The 22,755-nt window shown below is 37.6% G+C and overlaps 1 non-coding gene across 1 annotated transcript; it reads right to left on the bottom strand.

Annotated features, from left to right (window-relative positions):
- Positions 1-202: 202 nt before the first annotated feature.
- Positions 203-309, bottom strand: LOC111913238 (small nucleolar RNA R71). The gene has a single exon (XR_002857468.1). It is a non-coding gene; the product is annotated as a small nucleolar RNA R71 (small nucleolar RNA).
- Between the last annotated feature and the right edge of the window lie 22,446 nt (positions 310-22,755).

The following is a 22,755-nucleotide window of genomic DNA, read 5'->3' as shown; positions in this document are numbered from 1 at the left end:
TTTGGATGAGGTCAATGACATTGCAGAGTACTTCAATGTCCCTAATGTCCCAAGAGATATAGTCTTACTAAGGATGCTCCCTGTTACTTTTAAAGGAGCTGCAAAAGACTGGCTTAAAGCACTTCCACCTGGTTCAATCGCTACTTGGGCACAAATGAAAGAGCAGTTTCTAGAACAATTCTGCCCACCATCCAAGATAACAAAAATCAAGAAGGCAATCACCAACTTTGAGCAAAACGCGGGTGAGTCACTTTATCAGGCATGGGAACGCTATAAAGGGTTACTAAGAAATTGCCCTCAAAATGACCTCAACATTCAACAAGAAGTATCCATATTCTATGATGGGGCGACTGTCATGACAAGGCAACTCCTTGATTCTCCAGGACTGCTTACAAAGAAAAATCCAGGTGAAGTAAAAGAGTTAATTGAAGATTTTGCAAAGCATTCTCGTGAGTACCACAATCCAAGAAATGATGGAGTTAATGGAAGCGGGGGTGGAAATTCTGCAGACATGGCTGCTATAATGGCCATGCTTGATACAATAGACAGAAGAATGACAAAATGGACCAAACAATACATGCTATAATTGTTGGATGTGAAAGGTGTAATGGTCCACACTGAACTAAGGATTGCAACTTAGATGATAATGGGTATAAAAAGGCTCAAGTTTGCTATTCGAGTGGGGATAAATATGATGAAGATTGGAGAAAACCAAAGAAGGAGTGGCTGTCATATGATGAATACAACAAACAAAAAGAAGAAAAATATAAGCAGACAAGCCGAGGCTTCTACTAAAAAGAGCTACCACCAGCAAAGAAGAAAGTTGATTTCGAAAACATGCTGACTCGATTTATGGAAGCTTCCGAGAAAAGGCATGATGATATTGATGCAGTGCTGAAGGAACACATGGAAATGATGAAAGAACAGCAGACAATGATGATTGACCAGCAAGCTTCATTAAGAAATCATCAAGCATCGATCCGTAATCTCGAAGTCTAAATTGGTCAACCAACTACTTTGGTGAGCACCAAATTATCCTCACAATTTCCTGAACAGAATGCTTAATCTCATGTTATGATGATCGAGACTGAAGAAGAGACCATCTCTGAGTTCCTAGAAGCATTGAAGTGGAGCCAAGGTAGCCTGAACCAGAACTAAAGAAGTTAAAGATCGAAAATCAAAATTCTGCTGAAATAGCAAACTCACGACGTGGGATCAGTCTGAAAAGAAATCTTCAAAAATTGTTCCGGCTTATCATTTGCCTTTACCGTTTTCGTCCCGAGCTAATCTTAGTCCACTAGAACAGGAGCATTTGGATTTTATGAAACACGTGAAGGGTATTCCAATTAATACTCCTTTTGTCAAGTCATTAACTAAAATTCCCGAGTATGCAAGGTTCCTACAAGACTTAATAGACACTCGTCAACATTTGAAGAAAAATTCCAAAGTTATTTTAAGTGAGAAAAGTTAAAAAGTAGTGATGGGAGAGTTACCTAAGAAGATGGGAGATCCTAGATGCCTCACTCTTCGATGTGAGTTTGGGAATAGTATGAAGATTTATGCTCTAGCCGATTCTGGGGCTAGCATAAATTTGATGCCTTATTCATTTTATCAGAAATTGAAGGCTACAAAAATGATAATTCACATGGCAAACCGTTCTGTGACACAACCTCGGGGCATTGTGGAAGATATTCTAGTAAAAATTGGGAAGTTTGTTTTTCAAATAGACTTTGTGGTTTTGGATATGAATGAAGATCCCGATGTTCCGATTATTCTTGGTCGCCCATTACTTAATACTGCTGGAGCCTTGGTTGATATACGCGAATCCTAGCTCACTTTAAGAGTTGGAGATGAGAAGGAAATTTTTGGAATAAAAGAATATTTCAAAGGAAATGGTGTTTAAAATGAGGTTTGTAACATTGATGAAGATGATGAACTTGGGGAATTATAGAAATTGATGGAAGAAGAGATGAAAAAATTCAACAAGTCAAACAAACAAAATCGAGAGCATCCGTCCCATTTTTAGTTGAAGTCATTGCCTATACAAATCCAACTTCTTGGGTAAGTAAGGAAAGCGATGAATTATTGAGTGATGAGGATGAAGACGAGGTAACTTCTAAGGAGACGAGTCCAGTGGTGGAAGAAGACAAGATAACATTAGAGCTTAAAAAGAATAAAGAGAACTTGGAGAATAAAGGGACCAAAAGAAAGCTCGATGAAAATGAGATGAAAACTAAAAAGGAAAACTCGAAAGAAACGTATAAATGATGAGTTCAAGCGTACAAAAGGTGATGGAAGGAGCAGAAGGTTCAGTTGGTGGTGGACTCTTCAGACGATTCAACGTGAGGAGGCACGGAGTCCGGCTCACGACTCCATAAAAAAGAAGCGCTTCTCGGGAGGCAACCCGATCCCGGTTTGATTTTCTTTCTAGTTTTTTTTAGGAAAATTATTCATCTCATCGTCCAAGTAATCTTATGAATGGTAAAACATTAAGTGTAGGGTCCCTGAATTAAGTAGGTAATTAATTAAGATTTATAGTTAATAACAAATTTTTGGATGTATTAAATGAAAATCAGATCAGACCCAACTCATGACGTGAGCACGAGTGCCTCACGACGTGAGTCCATAAGAAATTTACGGACCACTTTTCTGTTAGCCCATTGAGTACACAAGTCCATCTGCTGTTAAATTGAATGGCCCAACTGTTAGCCCATGAAAACTCACGACGTGAGTCACCTAAAACTCACGACGTGAATAGTGAGAAACACGGGACCACAAATAAAGGACAGAAACCATTTGACCTAACCCCATTTCTCCATCCCCACGAAGTGAAGGTGTTTTGTGCTGGTCTCACATTGATTGCAACCATATTAACCTCGTTTATCAACTTGTGCTTACGTAAACACCCATTTAAGGTAATCCAATCTTACTTTTAGGGTTTAATGTTGACTTATTTGTTTGATTTAGGGGTTAGGTTTTGTAGTTTATTGGCTTGAGAAAATTAGTGCTCGATATGTGTGAAATCTTTATTACATGTGGATCGAATGAACGTAGAATTGTTCTAGGAGTAAACCCCAACAAAGTGTATGGCTCAATTATGTCTTCTGCAGTGTCCGATTAAAAGAGACTGTCGATTTCACAACGTGAATTCTTAGGAATTCACGACGTGAATTATGGGCGTAATAGAACTTGGTTCTATTTAACTTCTAATCTACTGGATATTTTGTGTTTTTTTTGTTGTTCCTTGTTTTGCATAAAATGGCTCCTAGGCCGAGATTCCAGCAGGGGTGGCCAACTTGCACCCATTTTATGTCTTCCCAAAAACTATGTCATGAGATATTATTACGTGTTGGAATAACCATTTGGGGTGGCTACATAACTGTGAGTTCGCTGCTGCCCCGACTGTTAATTGACAAAGGTTGTGGGAGGTTGGATTGGTTGATCGGTTAAACTCATTTCTTACAAATTTATTTTTGGGGAATGGCTACTCTTTCACATGCAAGGGGTGGAACAACCGGTTTTCTATTCAAGAACGGGTCTATAAGGAGTTATGTGTGGAGTTTTTCTCAACTTTAACATTTCATGAGAATGTTCAAGATCCCAGTTATCCGCATGCCTTGGTTTTTCGCTTAGGAGGAGAATATCGAGAGTGTAGTCTAGTCGAATTTTCATGGAGGATGGGATTGTATGAGACCCATGAGGCTATGTCCCCAGAGTTTGCTTTGTTCTTATGGGAGGCTGTCCGTGGATATGAGGGAGGAGTTTCCGGGTCCAAGTTCTGTAGCAACATCGCATCGGGGGTTTTCTATTCCGGGGTGTCACCGGAAAGTAGTATTAAGTCGTCAATTCACCGTCTCATTCACCGGCTCATCACTTTTTCCATACACCATAGGCGCCATGGAGACAAGGTTACAAAGATTAATTTGTTCCTTTTATGGTCTATTTTGCATCCGAGAATGTGTTGCAACATCCAGTACTTTTTGGCCCGCTACCCGGTGGAGTCTGCAGTAAGTTCCTGACCTGGGAGCCCAATATGTGGAGGATATTTTGTGACCCGTTTAGGCCGGTCCTATGCTATAATAATTCCCGACATCACGAGGACCTTGACTTGCATGGATGGGAGTGAGTTTTCCTTGGGGTATTTAGAGACAATGAAGATGGTGACCAACTATGGGACACATTAGGGGATTATGCATTCCGATGGTGAAGAGGATGATGACCAACCAATCAAGCAACGTGACCAACCCGCTCCTCAACCAAGACCAAGATGAAGGAGGAATGTTAGTGGAAGAGGCGATAGAGGACAACCGGTGCAACAAAGTGCACCATTGGGAGGAGCCATTTTAGAGGAGACATGGTGGGTTATTTTGATCAGTTATCATTAAGTGTTAATTGGGTTGGTGGAACGATGGAGAACATGGTGCGACATTTCAATATTGAGCAACCACCATACGTGGGTGATTATTACCCAATTTGCCCAAGGTGGAGTGAGTACCATAATCGTAGAGGCGATGGGGCTGGGACAAGTGGAGCACAAGATGATGAGGAGGATGAGAGATATTTATTTTTTAGTTTATTTTTGTTTAATTTCATTTGGTTTGGATTTGTTTTATTTTGTTTTGAAGTTTGGTTTGTTTTTGGATTGTAAAACTATCAAAGTTAATATGTTACTTTGTCTCTTCTTTGGCTGTTATTCCAGATTTGCTAGGAGTCACGGGAGAGAAACATCGAGATGCAAAAGAGTTTATGTTTAGCCGAGAGTGCGTAAGAATCGAGAGTCGAGACCCACGATTAGAAATAAGTGTGGGTGAGTAAAGAGAGAGAATAGAGTTAGAGAAAAGTCATAAAATCATGCATTAGAAAGGTCTTAATCCATTAAGACATTTGTTTGAAGTCAAGAGGTGAAGACAGAATCATTTTTTGTTGCCCAATACTCACATCGTGAATCCCCATGGTTCACGTCGCGAGTCAGGTTCTCAATGGTTTCTAGATTTCACGTTTTAGCGACTTCACATCGTGACCCTTAGGGTTCACGTCGTGAATCTTGTTTTTCCACAAAAATGAAGACCGTTGATGTATTCTATCTCATGAGTCACATTCTTCTTCTTCGGATTATTATGAAGACAATTATGGCTCGGTTTCTCAACCACCCAATGTGGCATTTGCTTTCCCACATTGTTCTTTCTGCTTTGGAGATTTCTAACATATTTGTTGAAGATTGATGGCTTGATTCTATATTTTGTTGGCACATCTACATATCTTTCAAGTTTCAAGATCCAAGTTCCTTATTCAAAGAAGAGGTCCATATTCAAGATGCACAATTCATCCACACGATTAGAGTTCGATCTTGCCACTTCTATCCCAAGGGAGTCTGTTCCTTTTTCTCCCTTTTATTGCTTTTAATTTGTGTCATGCATACAATGAGGACATTATATGTAATAAGTGTGGGGTAGGAGGGTTGAAAAAGTAAAATTGCTAGAAAATTTAGATAATTTAAAAAATTAGAAATTAAATTTTAATAGGTTTGAAATAATAATCTAATAAATTAATCTAGTAATAATAATTGGAACTTAAGTTGCTATTATATGGAGTGATCCGATGGGAGCTCAAATGTTTAGTTGAGCCAATATACATTATAGTGCATTTGTGGCCCCCTTTATTCTAGTGAAATCATGGGAGAAAAACACAACCTCGCTTAGTTTGAGGATCGCAATATGTTTAGCATCGTGTACCAGAAATGTATTCCGGAAAGCTTATGTAGTCATTGCACTTAGGCTAATACGTTAACAAATAAAGGTTGAAGTTAAGTGCCCCTGATTAAGCATGTAGGTTTTTGAGTGAAAAAAATGAGTTACATGTAAAAAAAGAGAGAATTACAAGAAATGTTGAAGAATTTTGGAGCAATCAAGTAAAAATCAAAAGATCAAAGTTCTGAAGAAATTCAAAAGTTGAAGATACCAAAAATCACACAAAAAGGTGGTGAATTCAAAGAAATTAAAGATCAAATATCAAAGAAGTGAAGAATTCCAAGAGCTCCATTGTGGTATAAAAAATTTGTAATTTCTAGATTATGTATGCTTGGGTAGCTTTACAAAAATACCTTGAGGTTAGAAGAACCATGTCATATGTGGTAAGGGTGGAATGACCCTCGTGTCTGCACATCTCAAGTTCAAATGCGGCAAGTATGAATGGAAGGGATATGCTCGCCAAGACTGCTTACTATAATGGAGTTATGTATTGATTGCATCAGGGCTAAATACGTGTGTTTAATGGTAGGGGTGACATAGGTCCCAGTATCTGTGGTTTGTAAGAAGTGAAGGTAGGGCCTTAAGACATAGTTTGTATGTATTCTTCGTGCTTTATGTTGGCTTCATCATATCATTGTTACATATGTTCAGGTATATATATATATATATATATATATATATATATATATATATATATATATATATATAGCAGGTTATGTATCAGTTATAGTGTGACCATGTTCAAGAAGTTTCATGAGTAAGTCTATGTGCATGTTGATGTAGGGGTTGTTTGTCGTCACAAATAGGTACGGGTTCAAACCCAAGTAAGGGAGAACTTTTGGCTCTGGATGATACCTTAGTTGGAGTGCAGAGGTATGTACGTAGCCGTAGGGTTCAAAGTTACTAGTTGTGTTATAGTGTACAATATTTAGAAATTGTGAAGAATACGTATGGTGAAAAAGAACAGAAGATATGGCAGAAGAGTAACATGTTGTTTAGAAGTTTCGTGGATTTGTTCCTTCAAAATTTGTAGGGGATATCATTCGATTTAGTATGGGGTTCCGCATTAATTTGACTTTTGGGTGTTTCATAGAAAAGTTTCATTAGGAGGAAGGCCTAATTAGTTCCGTAACACGATTGATCACTCTGAATTATATGACCCGTTTAAGATAAGTTGGGACACAATCCTGATGGGTTTTAGCCATAAGAACTTTCCTATGTGCACATGCAAAACCCTAATGCTTGGATCTAGGCTTTCTAATTAAACATGCTTTGAATCCAAGACTTCTAATGACTATTTAGGTTAAATAACAACATTGAAACAGATCTATAATCATACCTTTGAATTCCTTGTTGATCTTGTTGTCTTGGAGCTTCTAGAGTCACAATTGTCACTCCTCTAATGGCTTACAAACACCAAATAGCAAGGAGGATGATATGGGAGAGAGGAGAGGGGAGAAATTCGGCCAGGGCTTCTTTACTTTAGGTGAAGTACCGAATTCCATATGCCATAGGGTCTATTTATACTTGCACACTCCTTAAGGGTTACAACCTAAACCCTAATTGGATAATTAAAGCTATCCAAATTCATTCCTTAGATAACCCCTTGGACGATTTGAAGCTATCCTAGCTTCTAGAATCCGTCCATTTCATATCTATATGGATTTACAGTCTAAAGTTTAACTATCAAACAATTGACAGTTTATACCCTCTTATTTAATTAATCTCTTTAAGTCACCAAATTAATTCAAATTAATTCTATGACTTATATTAATCAAATAACAATATTATTATTCCTTATATTATGCTCATAATATATTAATAATATTTACTCTCTGTTAATAAATCATCCTATCAAGTTGCTATGATGAAGGCAACCCAAAAGGACCATGCACAACCGGGTCAAATACTTGCCTAATATAGTTGCAGCCTTAGACACTATTCCAACAGTCTCCCACTTGGATAAGTCTAGTAACTATATGCACAAGTACAATTCGGTTTGCAATCGTAGCTCTCAAAGACGTTGTCAAACTCTGATCTAATCAATCTTGTCCTTTAGATAAGGGATCGTACAGTCCTTTGTTAGATATCATGCTGACAATCCTGTGGAATGGTTAGTCAAGCATTTAGGTTTCTCGATCTCTGATTTATTTGACATAGAACTTAATCGAACACATCAATTCAGTTCTGACCGGGCCTGGCACATAAGTCAAATCAAATCATCGAGCGGCCGAGATATCGCTTTTACCTTCTTAGATAAAAGTTACAGATAAACTTCGACTTATATGCATTTACTTATTCATTAACCAACTATACACAACAATGCGTTTTATAACACCGAGTTACTGATGCGTTTTCGCATTATCAATGTACAATCAATTAACAAATAACAAACAATATATCTAGGTTTTAAGACTATATGATATTATCGTCTTGCGATCACCCTTTTATATCATATTCCATAAGGTGATTCCAGCAAGCGCGGGTTTGTTCCAATGCTCAAACTAGTTCATAAGCACTCATGAACGTTGTAGCAACCCTTTGCTATGTCTAACACCATTTAGACAATCTACACACCAATTCATGACAATCTTCATTCATATCTACTTCCAACATATGAGCGATTGTGGAAAATTTGAACAATTCGATTATTCCTAATAAACTCAATTATTCTGGAAGTCAAAACATGCAATGTGAAACAATAGTTAAACAATTAACATAAGACAGTAACATTACTCATAAATAAAACTCCTTTATTTAATCATCAAATGTTAATTACATTTATCTATTACATGTTTCTAATACTATCTAATCTATGCTAATATCATCCTTCAGCCCAATACTCCTAGCATGCTGCAAGTGCTTAACCCTACTCAGTCCCTTCGTAAGCGGATCTGCTGGGTATCTTCTGATGATATCCTCTTCACTACGAGTTGTCCTTCTTCTATACGATGTCTAATGAAGTGATATTTTCTGTCGATATGTCTTGATCTACCATGATCCCTCGGTTCCTTGGTCAAGGCAACCGCTCCTTCGTTATCACAGAAAATTTCCTTGGGCTCCTTTATGGCGGGTACAACTCCAAGATCACCGATGAAGTTTTTCAGCCAAATTGCCTCCTTCGACGCTTCGCTCGCTGCAATGTACTCTGATTCGCACGTTGAATCAGCTACGGTTTCCTGCTTGGAACTCTTCCATGTCACCGCTCCTCCATTTAGGGTAAAGACCCAGCCCGACTGCGAACGGTAGTTGCCCCTGTCGGTCTGAAAACTGGCGTCACTCTACCCTCGCACCTTCAAGTCATTACTCCCTCCGAGGACTAAGAACCATTCCTTCGTCCTCCGAAGGTACTTAAGGATATTCTTCACCGCAATCCAATGTGCTCTGCCAGGATTCCCTTGATATCTGCTAACCATGCTCAAAGCGAAGGCTACATCAGGGCGAGTACAAGTCATAGCGTACATGATTGAGCCAACTGAGGAAGCGTATGGTACTCGGCTCATTTCTGCTATCTCAGCTTCGGTACTCGGACTTTGAGTCTTACTCAACTTGGCATTACTTTGTATCGGTAATTCTCCCTTCTTCGAGTTTTCCATACTAAAACGTTTTAGTACCTTCTCTAAGTAAGTATTCTGACTAAGTCCAATTAGTCTCTAACTTCTTTCTCTTACTATCCTTATTCCCAAAATGTAAGAAGCCTCTCCGAGGTCCTTCATAGCGAAGCACTTCCCGAACCACGACTTAACTTCCTGCAGAGTCGGGATGTCGTTTCCTATGAGTAATATGTCATCGACATATAGAACGAGGAAGCTTACTATACTCCCACTGGCTTTGACATATACACATGATTCGTCTTCGCTTCGTACAAATCCAAACTCTTTGACTTTCTCATCGAAGCAAAGATTCCATCTGCGAGACGCTTGCTTAAGTCCATACATTGACTTCTCAAGCTTACACACTCTATTCGGATGCTTCGGATCCACAAACCCCTCTGGCTGAGCCATGTAAACATCCTCAGCCAACTTTCGGTTAAGGAAAGCGGTCTTGACATCCATTTGCCAAATCTCATAATCATGAAATGCGGCAATAGCTAGCATCACTCTAATAGATTTTGTCTTCGCAACTGGTGAGAAGGTCTCATCATAGTCAACTCCGAGAGTTTGAGTAAAGCCCTTCGCAACCAATCGCGCTTTATATGTGTGTACGTTTCCATCCATGTCGATCTTCTTCTTGAAGATCCATTTGCACCCAACGGTCTTACGTCCGGGCACATAATCAACCAAATTCCAAACTTGGTTATCATACATGGATTGGATCTCGCTATGCATTGCCTCTTTCCATTTTGCAGACTCCGGGCCTGCCATTGCTTCCCTATAGCTATTAGGTTCATCAAGGTTTATTAGTGTACCATCACTAATATACGTGTCCCCTTCGGTAGTAATATGAAAACCATAAAACTGGGGTTGAACTCTAACTCTTTCAAAACGTCTAAAAGGTAAGGACTCATCAATCGGTTCAACCGGAGTTTCCTCCTCGGGTTGAGTGCCAGCGGTAGAAGTTCCTTCATCTATCGAATCTTGAATCTCTTCAAGCTTGATTTGCCTCCCACTGCCTCCTTGGCTTATGAGTTCTCGCTCTCGGAAAACTCCTCTCCTCACAACGAAGACAACATTGTCCTTCGGTCTATAGAAGAGATATCCAAAGGATTTCTGCGGGTAGCCGATGAAAATACATCGCTCACTACGAGGTTCGAGCTTGTCGTGAGTATCTCGTCTCATGAAAGCCTCGCAACCCCAAACCTTGATATGTGCCAACGAGGGAGCTTTCCCTGTCCACATCTCGTGAGGTGTTTTGGCAACCTTCTTAGTAGGGACTCGGTTAAGGAAATGGGCAGTAGTCTCTAAGGCATACCCCCAAAAAGAGATTGGTAGTGAAGCACGACTCATCATAGAGCGAACCATATCCAATAAGGTTCGATTACGCCTTTCTGCCACACCATTCAACTGCGGTGTCCTAGGAGGCGTCAATTGCGAAACTATTCCACACTCCTTGAGATAATCGTGGAATTCAAGACTTAGGTACTCTCCTCCTCTATCGGATCGAAGCATCTTGATTTTCCTGCCCAATTGATTCTCCACTTCATTCTTGAACTCTTTGAACTTTTCAAAGGTTTCTGACTTTTGCTTGATTAAATAGATATACCCATATCTACTATAATCATCGGTAAAGGTCACGTAGAAGCGGTTCCCATCCTTCGTGGTTGATCTAAACGGTCCACATACATCGGTATGTATTAGGTCCAATAGACCCTCACCCCTTTCACACATACTCGTGAAGGGTGATTTAGTCATCTTTCCTAGTAAACAAGACTTGCATGTGTCATCTTCCCTAAGGTCGAATGACTCCAACACTCCATCCTTTTGGAGTTGGGCTATGCGTTTCTTGTTGACATGTCCAAGACGACAATGCCACAAGGATGCTTTATCCATACTAGTGGAAGAATCTATATTGAAAACATCATTTCCTAAGTTATCAACAATCATAACAGTTTCATAAATTCCATTTCTGGCGAATAGCAACAATTGTTCAAATCTAAACATAAATTATTCCTAAGCACTAAAGAATACACTCCAATCTTGGTCACAGGCGACGATCTTCTGTTCCCCATGATTAGATTGATTCTTCCTTGCTCCGCATCCCTACTTCTTCTTAGTCCCTGCACATTAGAACAAATGTGGTAACCACAACCGGTATCAAGAACCCAAGAAATAGCATGATTAGAATCGTTAGATTTAATTGTGTATATACCTGCGAAAGATGGCTTGATCTTTCCTTCCTTGATGGCTTGCAGGTACTCTGGGCAGCTTCTCTTCCAATGTCCTATCTTGTGGCAGTGGTGGCACTCTGCCTCCTTAGGGTTAGGGCAGGGCTTAGCGGGATCAACTTTGGTTCCACTAGAAGAGGCACCATCTCGGGCTTTAACCTTGCGATGGTTCTTAGACGAAGCCTTCCTCTTCTTTCCCTTTCCTTGACCAATAGCCAAGACAGGAGCAGCGGGTGGATTGGGAGTTGGTGCAACAGACTTGTCTTTGAAGTTGCTCTCAGCGACCCTCAAGAGACCTTGGAGTTTGCTTAGGGTGACCTTTTCTTTGTTCATGTGGTAGGTCATCCTAAATTGATTGTACATCGGAGGCAAAGAGTGAAGCACCATGTCGATCGCCAAGTCTTCCCCAAAGTCGACATTTAACTTGCGAAGGCGGTCGACATACCTTTGCATCTTTTGCAGGTGCACAGTAAGAGATTCTCCATGACCCATCTTAGCGGAAATCATGTTAGTGAAAATCTCATAACGCTCTTGTCTCGCGTTCTGGTGGTATCTCTCCAATAAGTCTTGATGCATCTCGTACGGGTACATGTCCTCGTAGGACTTTTGGAATTCGGAGTTCATGGTGGCTATCATGATGCAATGTACCTTCGTTGCATCTCGCTCATGAGTTTCAAAAGCGGTAATTTCAGCCGGAGTAGCGATTTCAGGGTTTATCTTCTCGAGCTTCTCATCGAGGACATACTCCTTATCCTCATAGCGAGCAATGGTGCGAATGTATCTTATCCATTCGCTAAAGTTCGTTCCATCGAAGGTGACCTTTTGGCAAAGGCTCATCAACGTGAAAGAACTAACAGCAGCGTTGTTTGCGTTCGACATCTACAAAAAGAAGAAAGGACAAAGATAGATTAGAATAAGAATCCCTAATTATCACCCAAGAAAAATTAGGGCTAGGATCCAACAATAACATTTACATATTAGAAAAGGGATGCCGTAATCCAACATGCAAATAAATTGAAGGTAAGTGAATGACGATTCACTAGTTCTCCATTTCAAAAACTTAACTATTAGTCCTAAATGTATTGAGAATTCCTAGGTTCGGATGAGATTCATTGAAACTATTCAATGGCATGTTTAAATCTCGATATGCCCCTCTTGTTTGTGACTGGGATACCGAGGATCACAAAGCGGGTGTGAATTACCATGCAAATTCACATGGTGCCTTCATTGTAATGATCACCTATTCGATGTGTCGGTAAACCACACACGCTCCATCGAACTATGATAAACAATGAATCACCATTTGCCACCTTTGCTTAGAACCAATTAGTGTGCCGGTAAACCACACACGCTCCACTAACTTCTTTGCAAGGGTGCAAAGTGTAATTTCATGGGATTGCATCAATTCACTTTTCCTAAAGTAACTAAGATTGGGAAATTTTAAAAAATGTGTAGTTACTTTGTATTACTTATTATACTTTTAATGAGAGGATGAGGTTGCCTATCCTACCCGTTCGGCTAATGACCCTCCACCGATCAAGCAAGCGGTGGGTGTGAGTGTACACCCATTAAGCGCCATTTTATAGGCCGCAACCTTATACCCACCTTATAGATCGGCTTCGTGAATAAGGCCTACTAACGGTAAGACTAGCATCTTAGTTATACATATATATATATATATATATATATATATATATATATATATATATATATATATATATATATATATATATTATTCTTGTAATATATTATATTAGTATGGGGTTGTATTTTAAACCTTTTAAAATCTAGGGTTTGAAATTTAAGTTGTCTAAATTAAAACTTTTAATCACAAAATATAAATTTCAAAACTTGAGGACAAGTTTTAAACATTTAAAACATGGTGGATCAAATAACAAATAATTTCAATTAACAATTAATTTCCTAATTATCTATATTTGATTTATTCAAGATTTATTTCAAGATAATTACCAAAATAATCAAAATAATTAATTAATTATCATATAAGGAAATTAAATATTTTATTAGTTGATAAATATCTTTAATTAGATCAAGATTATAGTCATATATATCAAAAAAAACGGATTAGGGTTGATCTAATATGATGAAGGTAAGTTTCCATAAGATAATCATGAAGAAATCCCGAATCTGGCCATTCCTGACGCTTGGACTCGCCGAGTGCACAAAGGGACTCGCCGAGTCAGGCCAACTAGCCGAGTCCACTTTGGAACTCGCCAAGTCCATGACTCAGAAACACAAAAATCGAATTTTGCAGTTTAGTTTCAGACAATTAAGCAACAATTTAATGAAAACCAAGCTAGACTCTGATACCACTGATGGGTTTTAGCCATAAGAACTTTCCTATGTGCGCATGCAAAACCCTAATGCTTGGATCTAGGCTTTCTAATTAAACATGCTTTGAATCTAAGACTTCTAATGACTATTTAGGTTAAATAACAACATTGAAACAAATCTATAATCATACCTTTGAATTCCTTGTTGATCTTGTTGTCTTGGAGCTTCTAAAGTCACAATTATCACTCCTCTAATGGCTTACAAACACCAAATAGCAAGGAGGATGATATGGGAGAGAGGAGATGGGAGGAATTCGGCCAGGGCTTCTTTACTTTTGGTGAAGTACTGAATTCCTTATGCCATAGGGTCTATTTATACTTGCAGACTCCTTAAGGGTTACAACCTAAAACCTAATTGGATAATCTTCTCTTAAAGCTATCCAAATCCATTCCTTAGATAACCCCTTGGACGATTTGAAGCTATCCTAGCTTCTAGAATCCGTCCATTGCATATCTATATGGATTTACAGTCTAAAGTTTAACTATCAAACAATTGACAGTTTATACCCTCTTATTAAATTAATCTCTTTAAGTTACCAAATTAATTCCAATTAATTCTATGACTTATATTAATCAAATAACAATATTATTATTCTTTATATTATTCTCATAATATATTAATAATATTTACTCTCTCTTAATAAATGATCCTATCAAGTTGCTATGATGAAGGTAACCCAAAAGGACCATGCACAACCGGGTTAAATACTTGCCTAATATAGTTGCAGCCTTAGACACTATTCCAACAAATCCATCCATGGGCATCGACAAAGGTTCTTCAGGTTCTAAGTGGAGGAGAATTATTCATAATAATAAGAATTTAAGGACCGAATAAAATTTGGTATGGTAGGGAAGACTTGAGTTGGCTGATGTAGAATTTTGAATTCCTTAGTCTCTCAAGTTGACGCATAGGAGAGAGAAAAAGCATACAAGCGTCCAACATGCATGATTTGATTCAACTATGGTGTATCGTTACGACTTGTTATGTAATCAAGAATGTCATGAATTCGATTGTTATAGTGAGTGCAACTTGTTTTGGGTAAGTATTCATCAGGAGTTTTGAGTCATTAGCATCGACAAACATATTAGGTGTTTGGTTAGGCCTTGTTTAGGATTGGGGTGAGACTTTCTTTCCTTGTTCTTGTCTGATAGATTATTGGATATTTAAGGCATGGTCTGATTGCCAGATAGTATTGTCGAGCTTCCTGGGGTTCGATATTTTACTTTTTTCATAGTTACTACTTATATGGGATGATAGCAACATCAACGAGTTATCGTGAGATAAAGAATGGCAATCGGAAAATACAGGTCTGTGTGATGATGGTTGCATGCCTATAGACCTAAAATCATTGGTTACGAGCTTACAATTTGTAGGTATTGTACACGGGCTTAGATTATTTAGCTTGGTTGTTGGGTAACTGATTAATGAGGATCCCATGGGACACGGTTCGGTACGAGGTACGAGACCTCGGGAACAAAGAGAAAAATGCAAAGCGTGAGTTGGGAGTATCGATGGAAGATTGCTAACTAGTGTATAAAATATGTTTCGTTCATGTAGTTGAAAGTGTGGATTCGTCAGGAAGACATCTAAAGTATTAGAATTGTATGGATGTGAGTTAGAGTCATTACCCTTGATGTAATTTTGAGGAGGTGTTGATCAAGGTATTGTTTCATTTAGGAGTGGTAGAGTTACTTGTCAAAATAGTACTTGGTAGACTACTCGATTTTGTGTCTAAAGAAGTAGGAATGATCGTCAGCTCTGGAGGGTTGATATTGGAAATCACAGATCATAGATTTTAGATTTAATGGGAGTTTTGAAAGGTGTGGTGTTGTTCCTATACATGGTTTAGGATTTCGATGGCAAGATACCTTACCACCCTGGTAAAGTAAAGTTAGTTGCTGATACTCTTGGTCGAAGTCGGCTAGTGAGCCATTTCAGGAGTTATGTCTGTGAACGGTAGCGTTTACTCCTCTATTGGAGTTGTTGGAAAAAGTACAACAAATGGTGTTTTTTGAAGAGAACATCAAATATGAGTGAGTTTCAGGTGAGATGCTAATTATTGACCAGGACTGTCAGGGTTATTAAGGTCTTACGATTAGGTCTATGTTCATATAATGGAGGTAGAAAGCATATGTCTATGCTAGGGAGGTCATAACTAGTCACAAGGTGTTTTTTTTTATCTTTGATTGGGTAATTTAGTTCACATCTCAGTAGGAAATGGGTACTTATTTGTGTTTAAGCACAATTTCCACTCTTGTATTGGCATGTTGTCATTCGATATGTGGTGTGATAAAAAGCATAGGACACCTACGTGTTGGGCGAGTTTGGTAATCGAGTTCTAGGGAGCAGAAACATCATTCTTATGGCGAATGAGATAAGGAATATGTTATAGAAGTGGTTCGTAACCATGCAGTGTTGATATTTCCATATTTATACATATTTTTAGGCAATATTTACTTATATTTTTATTAATATTTTGGTTACTTTCATTGAATAATGATACTTATAAGCTCTAATTATACTTTGCAACCAAATAGAAGCATTCTTGAAGAAAAGGGACTAAAAATGAAAAAGCATGGAACTTTGGAGGCTTGGAGAATAAAAAAAAGAAGAAACCCACGTGATAAGCTTAACTCACGACGTGAGGCTTTTAGATTCACGACGTGAGTACAAATATTCCAGAAGATTAACATCGTGGAGGAGGAATCCTTGTAGAACATGGATATCTACTAAATTCACGTCGTGAGTCATACTCATTCACGACGTGAGAGCGAATTTCTTGATAACTATGTATTCTCTTGATCATTACGACTTGAGAGGATTTTGGCTGGCTGGAGGAGTTTCCGGAGACGAAAATTGTAGATTTCAAAGGCCTGGAAATTGGTCTCAACACCAACGAAGAAGGAAGAGTCCATTATTAGCTTTATAGTTTGGTACATTTAGCATGCTTTTGAATATGACTTGTGATTGTTTGTTTGCTAGGATGTCCTGCTAAATTTAGCTACTTATGTTAGCTAGATGAAGATGGAACTCATGGTTTTAATAACTTAGTTTTGATTTACTTGTTGGTTATGACTTGTGTTTAATTGATTGAACCTAGCATGTTTGATTTAATATTTGATTGCTTTAACTTCTTGTTTTGTGTAGTTAGTGAATATGAAGTTGCATGAATTTGAATACCTAATAATCCAGTGAACACTAGATTATTAGAGCTAAGATCAAACCAATCTTAGATAAGTAATTGAACTATTGAATTAAGTTGTGCTACAGAACTCATATTATGACCGTAAGTGTGTTTTTCAAATCAATCTTACATGGCTCCAATTCCATTTAATAATTGATTATATGTTAACTATTGTGTGACCATACATAGATTTACATGAATTAATTAATAGTAAATTTAGAACTGAATTGCAAATACTATCTTAACTGGTAACCAACAGTAATTTTCAGAACTAAATTATAAACCATTGAGGGAAAGTGGATTCGAACTAACAGAAGTGTTTTGTTTATTGATTGAATTTGCGTTAAAGAATTAAGTTCTTCTAAACTTGAAAAATTAGGTAAACCCCCTTTCTTAATTAGAAATTAGGCTAATTTAATAGTAGGTAGATTAATTAGTTAAAACCGTTCCCTGTGATCGACACCCCGACTTACCCAAACTATTCTATAATTTGATTAGGTACACTGCCTAGGTGCATTTTAGTTAGTTAAGTAGTTAGGTTATAAATTTAGAATTAGGTGCAGCTATTTGAACGCATCAAGAGTCGACAGAAGGGCTACGCTGACGTGAGACGTTCAGATTTGGAATTTCTAGTAGGAGATTATAACTAGCTTGTAGTTTTCACCTTGTTAAGAGATGATGAGGTTGCATGAGAGAGGAACTTAGTGTTGGAATAGTGTCTAAGGCTGCAACTGTATTAGGCAAGTATTTGGCCCGGTTGTGCATGGTCCTTTTGGGTTGCCTTCATCATAGCAACTTGATAGGATGATTTATTAAGAGAGAGTAAATATTATTAATATATTATGAGAATAATATAAAGAATAATAATATTGTTATTTGATTGTTATAAGTCATAGAATTAATTGGAATTAATTTGGTGACTTAAAGAGATTAATTAAATAAGAGGGTATAAACTGTCAATTGTTTGATAGTTAAACTTTAGACTGTAAATCCATATAGATATGCAATGGACGGATTCTAGAAGCTAGGATAGCTTCAAATCGTCCAAGGGGTTATCTAACGAATGAATTTGGATAGCTTTAAGAGAAGATTATCCAATTAGGGTTTAGGTTGTAACCCTTAAGGAGTGTGCAAGTATAAATAGACCCTATGACATAAGGAATTCGGTACTTCACCTAAAGTAAAGAAGCCCTGGCCGAATTCCTCCCCTCTCCTCTCTCCCATATCATCCTCCTTGCTATTTGGTGTTTGTAAGCCATTAGAGGAGTGACAATTGTGACTCTAGAAGCTCCAAGACAACAAGATCAACAAGGAATTCAAAGGTATGATTATAGATCTGTTTCAATGTTGTTATTTAACCTAAATAGTCATTAGAAGTCTTGGATTCAAAGCATGTTTAATTAGAAAGCCTAGATCCAAGCATTAGGGTTTTGCATGCGCACATAGGAAAGTTCTTATGGCTAAAACCCATCACTTAGGACCTCAGTGCATAGGTCCACACAAAATCATTGTTCGAGTGAGGAAGATAATGTATCATTTGGAAACGAAGTATGAGTTAGGATTGAACCACAGCATATTCCATGTGTATTAACTTTAGGGGTGTGTGTTGCATAAGACATTGAAGATTTTTAATAGGGGACATTCGAATCGGTGATTGGTTCAATCACATTAAGAAGTTGACTGCCATAATAATGAGAAAGACAAATACTATACAAGGAAATTGAGTAAGTAAAAGATCAATAACGACATTAAAAAATGTTCTGGGAGGACCTAAGAGCTGAAAGCGGAGTTGCAGGCACAATGTTTTGGATAATTTTGCTAACAGTGACTTCGAGGACGGAGTCTGATCCAAGCGGGGGAGAGTTGTAACTCCCCAAATTTTTGGTATATTTTAATTTAAATTATTTAAAATAAAAATACAGGGTATATATTTTCAATTGTAAAATATCCTTGGGAATTGTTAGTGAAGGCTTATTTTGTTAGTTTTGGTTTATAGGGGGTGTTATTGTCCCTTTTTTAAAAGACATTCTAAATAATGTTGAAGGAGGGGTGAATTGTGTCATTTTTGGAAACATGCATATGTGCATGTGTGTGAGCATGTTTAAAAAAAAGGAACATGAGTTCCTTCTCCCTTGTGTGTCGACGATATCAGCCAAGATACCCCTCAAGGAAACCCTAATCGCTATCTCTCCCTTCTTCTCCTTTGTGTCTCCGATCAAATCACCACCACCGTCGTTCCGCCAGAAAACGCCATGTCGTCGTCTCCTTCCTTGTTGTCACCGAAAATCAGAAGTGGGGTAGAGAAGGAATCGACTTAGGGAAGTTGGGATCGATATCTCATCTCAAGGTACTCTAATCAATGTTTTCCTTCACAATCTTCCCTATTTCTTCATGAAAACCACCACCACCACCAATAGGGTGGTGGCAGCGACCTCCTATCACCACTGCCATGATAGCAGTGGGTCGTTATGTTTTCAGCTTCAAGTTTGAGTTTTAAGTATAAGTTTCACATGATGTTATTGAAAGTTAAAAACCTTAAGTCCATGAGTTCCCTTATAGCATTATACTTCCTTTTTGCACTTTAAAACATTGTACTTTGATTTGGATTTGAAGGTTTGATTTGAAAGATCTAGTATGCTCAAGAATCATATTAAAATGATATTGCTAATTAACATATGATACTAAAGGGTCACACTAACAACAAATTGATATAATTGGTTATTTGTTAGAAATTGATTTTAATAAATATTCAATAAACTCTTATAATTAAATTAGAAATTATTTATTTCTAGGAAATAATAATTTTCATTAGCAAGTAACATTATATATAATTCATATGGTATGAATGAATAACTCATGCACAACATTTTGGACTAGATAAATTCTTGTCTTTTACCAAAAGTTGAAAGTTTATATTTTATAAACTTGGTTTATAAAATATAAAAGACTTTTTTCTTCTTTTTCCTTCATATTTTAGAAATATGGCTAGACAAGAGAGTATGAGCTTTTCATTTGTTTAATGAAAAGAATTATCATCTAAAAGGACAATCATGAACCATATGAGTAAAATAAGGAGTGATGGTCTTTTGATTAATTTATTCAAAAGAAACGCATGGCTTGAAGCATGGGGAACACATAGGCTTTAGGGGCATGGGTTCTTAAAGTGTTAAAAATTGATGGACCAAATATTTTCTATATAAAGTGAGGCATTCATATCTCTTTCACCACCCATGCAAAAATCGTAACTATATATGTATGTATGTTTCTCTCTAGTTTTAGTTGAATACTTGAAGATCACACTCTTGATTATGCTCTCTTTATGTTCTTATTTAGATAACAATATAAAGCTTATGAGACTTAAGAGTTTTATACAAAAGAACTAGCATTCTAAAGCAACTTGATTCATTGTTGGTGTCTCTAAAGTTCTACATTCTTCATCAACTTCCAAGCCTCCTAAAAGGATCCAAACAACTAAAAAGGTGGTAATTTTATCCATATTCTTTTTTGGTGCGTGCTTTCTTTCCAAACTTATCAAGAAGATCCTTAATAAGTTATAAACTTGTCTTATGTTATTCAAATTATCAAGTCTTTCGTTGCCTAAATCTTATGTTTTTGAAACTAGTTTTTGAATAAAAACCCAACCTGATTATCATTTTGACCCAAGATCGTATGTCTAGTATCAACAACTTAATTTACAGGTAATAAGTCATTTTGGTTAGGTCTTAAAGGGTTAAGAAGCCAATTAGCCCTAAAAAGCCAAAGCTATGAATTCTTGGAAATGCCCTGATCTATCCAAAACTTTGAAATGTCACGGGCATGGAAAATTATTTTTATTCGAAACCAAATCCCAGAGTTTCTTTTTTGCATCCTATACATTTCATTAGTTTTGACCAAAGGTCAGAAATGCCTCTAGAGAAATCATAAGAGGTGTGTGAATACTACTTATAAAGATAAGAACTATAGATTCATGCATGTAAAACACTTTTGAAAAAGGTGTTTAAGGTGGGGAAAATAGGTCTCGAACAGACCATAACTTCTATGTAAAAATCTAAAAAATTAACCCATGAGCCATTTGTATTTTTGAGGTATCAAATAACCATAACTTAACTATATTTTTCCTTTATTATGAAGGTGTAAGGTTAACCTGGTGTAAAGGGATGTCTTGGGATACTTAAAGGGTGTTTGACCATTAGAGGTGAGTTCCTGACTTCATAACCTTAGGATATTATATGCCTACTATTAGGTCGGTTGTGACTAGAAACTATATGATTGATAGTTAAAGTAATACTTGTTGCATGAGATATGTTTGATGTTCTTATTTGTTATGTGGAATGTATATGCATGATACGTTTGGGCTCGACGGCTGAATACCAGGCTAACTGACCGAAGGCCATTGTGCCAAGTCAGGGGGACCAAAAGCGGAAACGCCAAGTCCATGGACTAAGGCTGAATACCAAGTCCTTATTTGGGTGTTGTTTAGTATGTGTTCCTATATAGGCATGAAGTACATGATCTTGATGTTTATGCTATATGAATGATTGTATATTTGATGATGGCATGATAAATAGGAGTATGGTGTAATGCTTTGATTGTTATGTTGTGTTGGAATTCACTAAGCTTCTCGCTTACCCTTTCCTTTATAAAATGATTATTACATGTACATCATGTATGAATAAGGGTAAGGCCAAAGCTTGACTGGAAACGGGCGTGATTCGAAGATTGGGTCCTTCTCACAAACACTTGTTATGGGATTTTTCTCACTAGTATTTCCGATGTTGATTGTGAATTACAAATGGATTGGTATTGTTGAAAGTAAGATTTGAAATATTATTTGAATACCTGAAACTTAACGGCTTTGGTTAATTAATGGATTTAATGTTTTTTATTATAAATATAAATATTTTCAAAAGTTTAAATTTAATATAATTTTTGGGACGTTACAAATCCTTCACATTAGATATCCACCTCATAACCATGATCGGGCCCTTGACCCCATCGCACTTTGAGGGCTTTGTGTTGCTGAAGTCCCAATATTGTGTCATCCCTCTCCCCTGGAGTCCCGCAACAACAACTATAATGGCTATGGAAGTAGCAACCTTTGAGACGACATCATAGCGCTCGTATCGATCATAGCGGTCTTGATAGACCCAAATACCTCCGAGATCACCTCCCTAACAGCCATGGTCACCTGAGTGGTGATCATCTTACGAATCTCGTCATCAGTCAATCATGGCCTCTCCGGGCTACCAACTCCCGATCCTGAACTCTAGTGATCGCCATCCTGAAAACAAACCGAAATACATCCGAAATGCCACAATTCATACTATTACATCTATAACACCTAGTCTAGGTATTAATTACATTTTTTTGTCCCTTATATATTGATTTGCTGCTTTTGGACCTTGTTATTATGGAATTTGGAAGAAGGAGGGACCATTTATGCCAACTTTAGATTTTGGAGGCGGAGCCCGAACGCGGGGCGTTCCCCTGAGGAATGTGTTGTGTTCTCGCGCTGAATGCAAACCTTAATTTTTAGTGTTTGGGACCTATATAAACAACATTATGACTCAAACCCTGGCCTCCTTACCAGCCTTTCAACCTCAGAAAACCCTAGATAGCTTCATTTTCTCATTGTTGTGTGTGTT

Source organism: Lactuca sativa, chromosome 8, assembly GCF_002870075.4.
Source record: "Lactuca sativa cultivar Salinas chromosome 8, Lsat_Salinas_v11, whole genome shotgun sequence".
In the NCBI taxonomy this organism is placed as follows: Eukaryota; Viridiplantae; Streptophyta; class Magnoliopsida; order Asterales; family Asteraceae; genus Lactuca; species Lactuca sativa.
The sequence above is the reverse complement of the archived record's forward strand: the minus strand, read 5'-3'. Positions and strand labels throughout refer to the sequence as shown.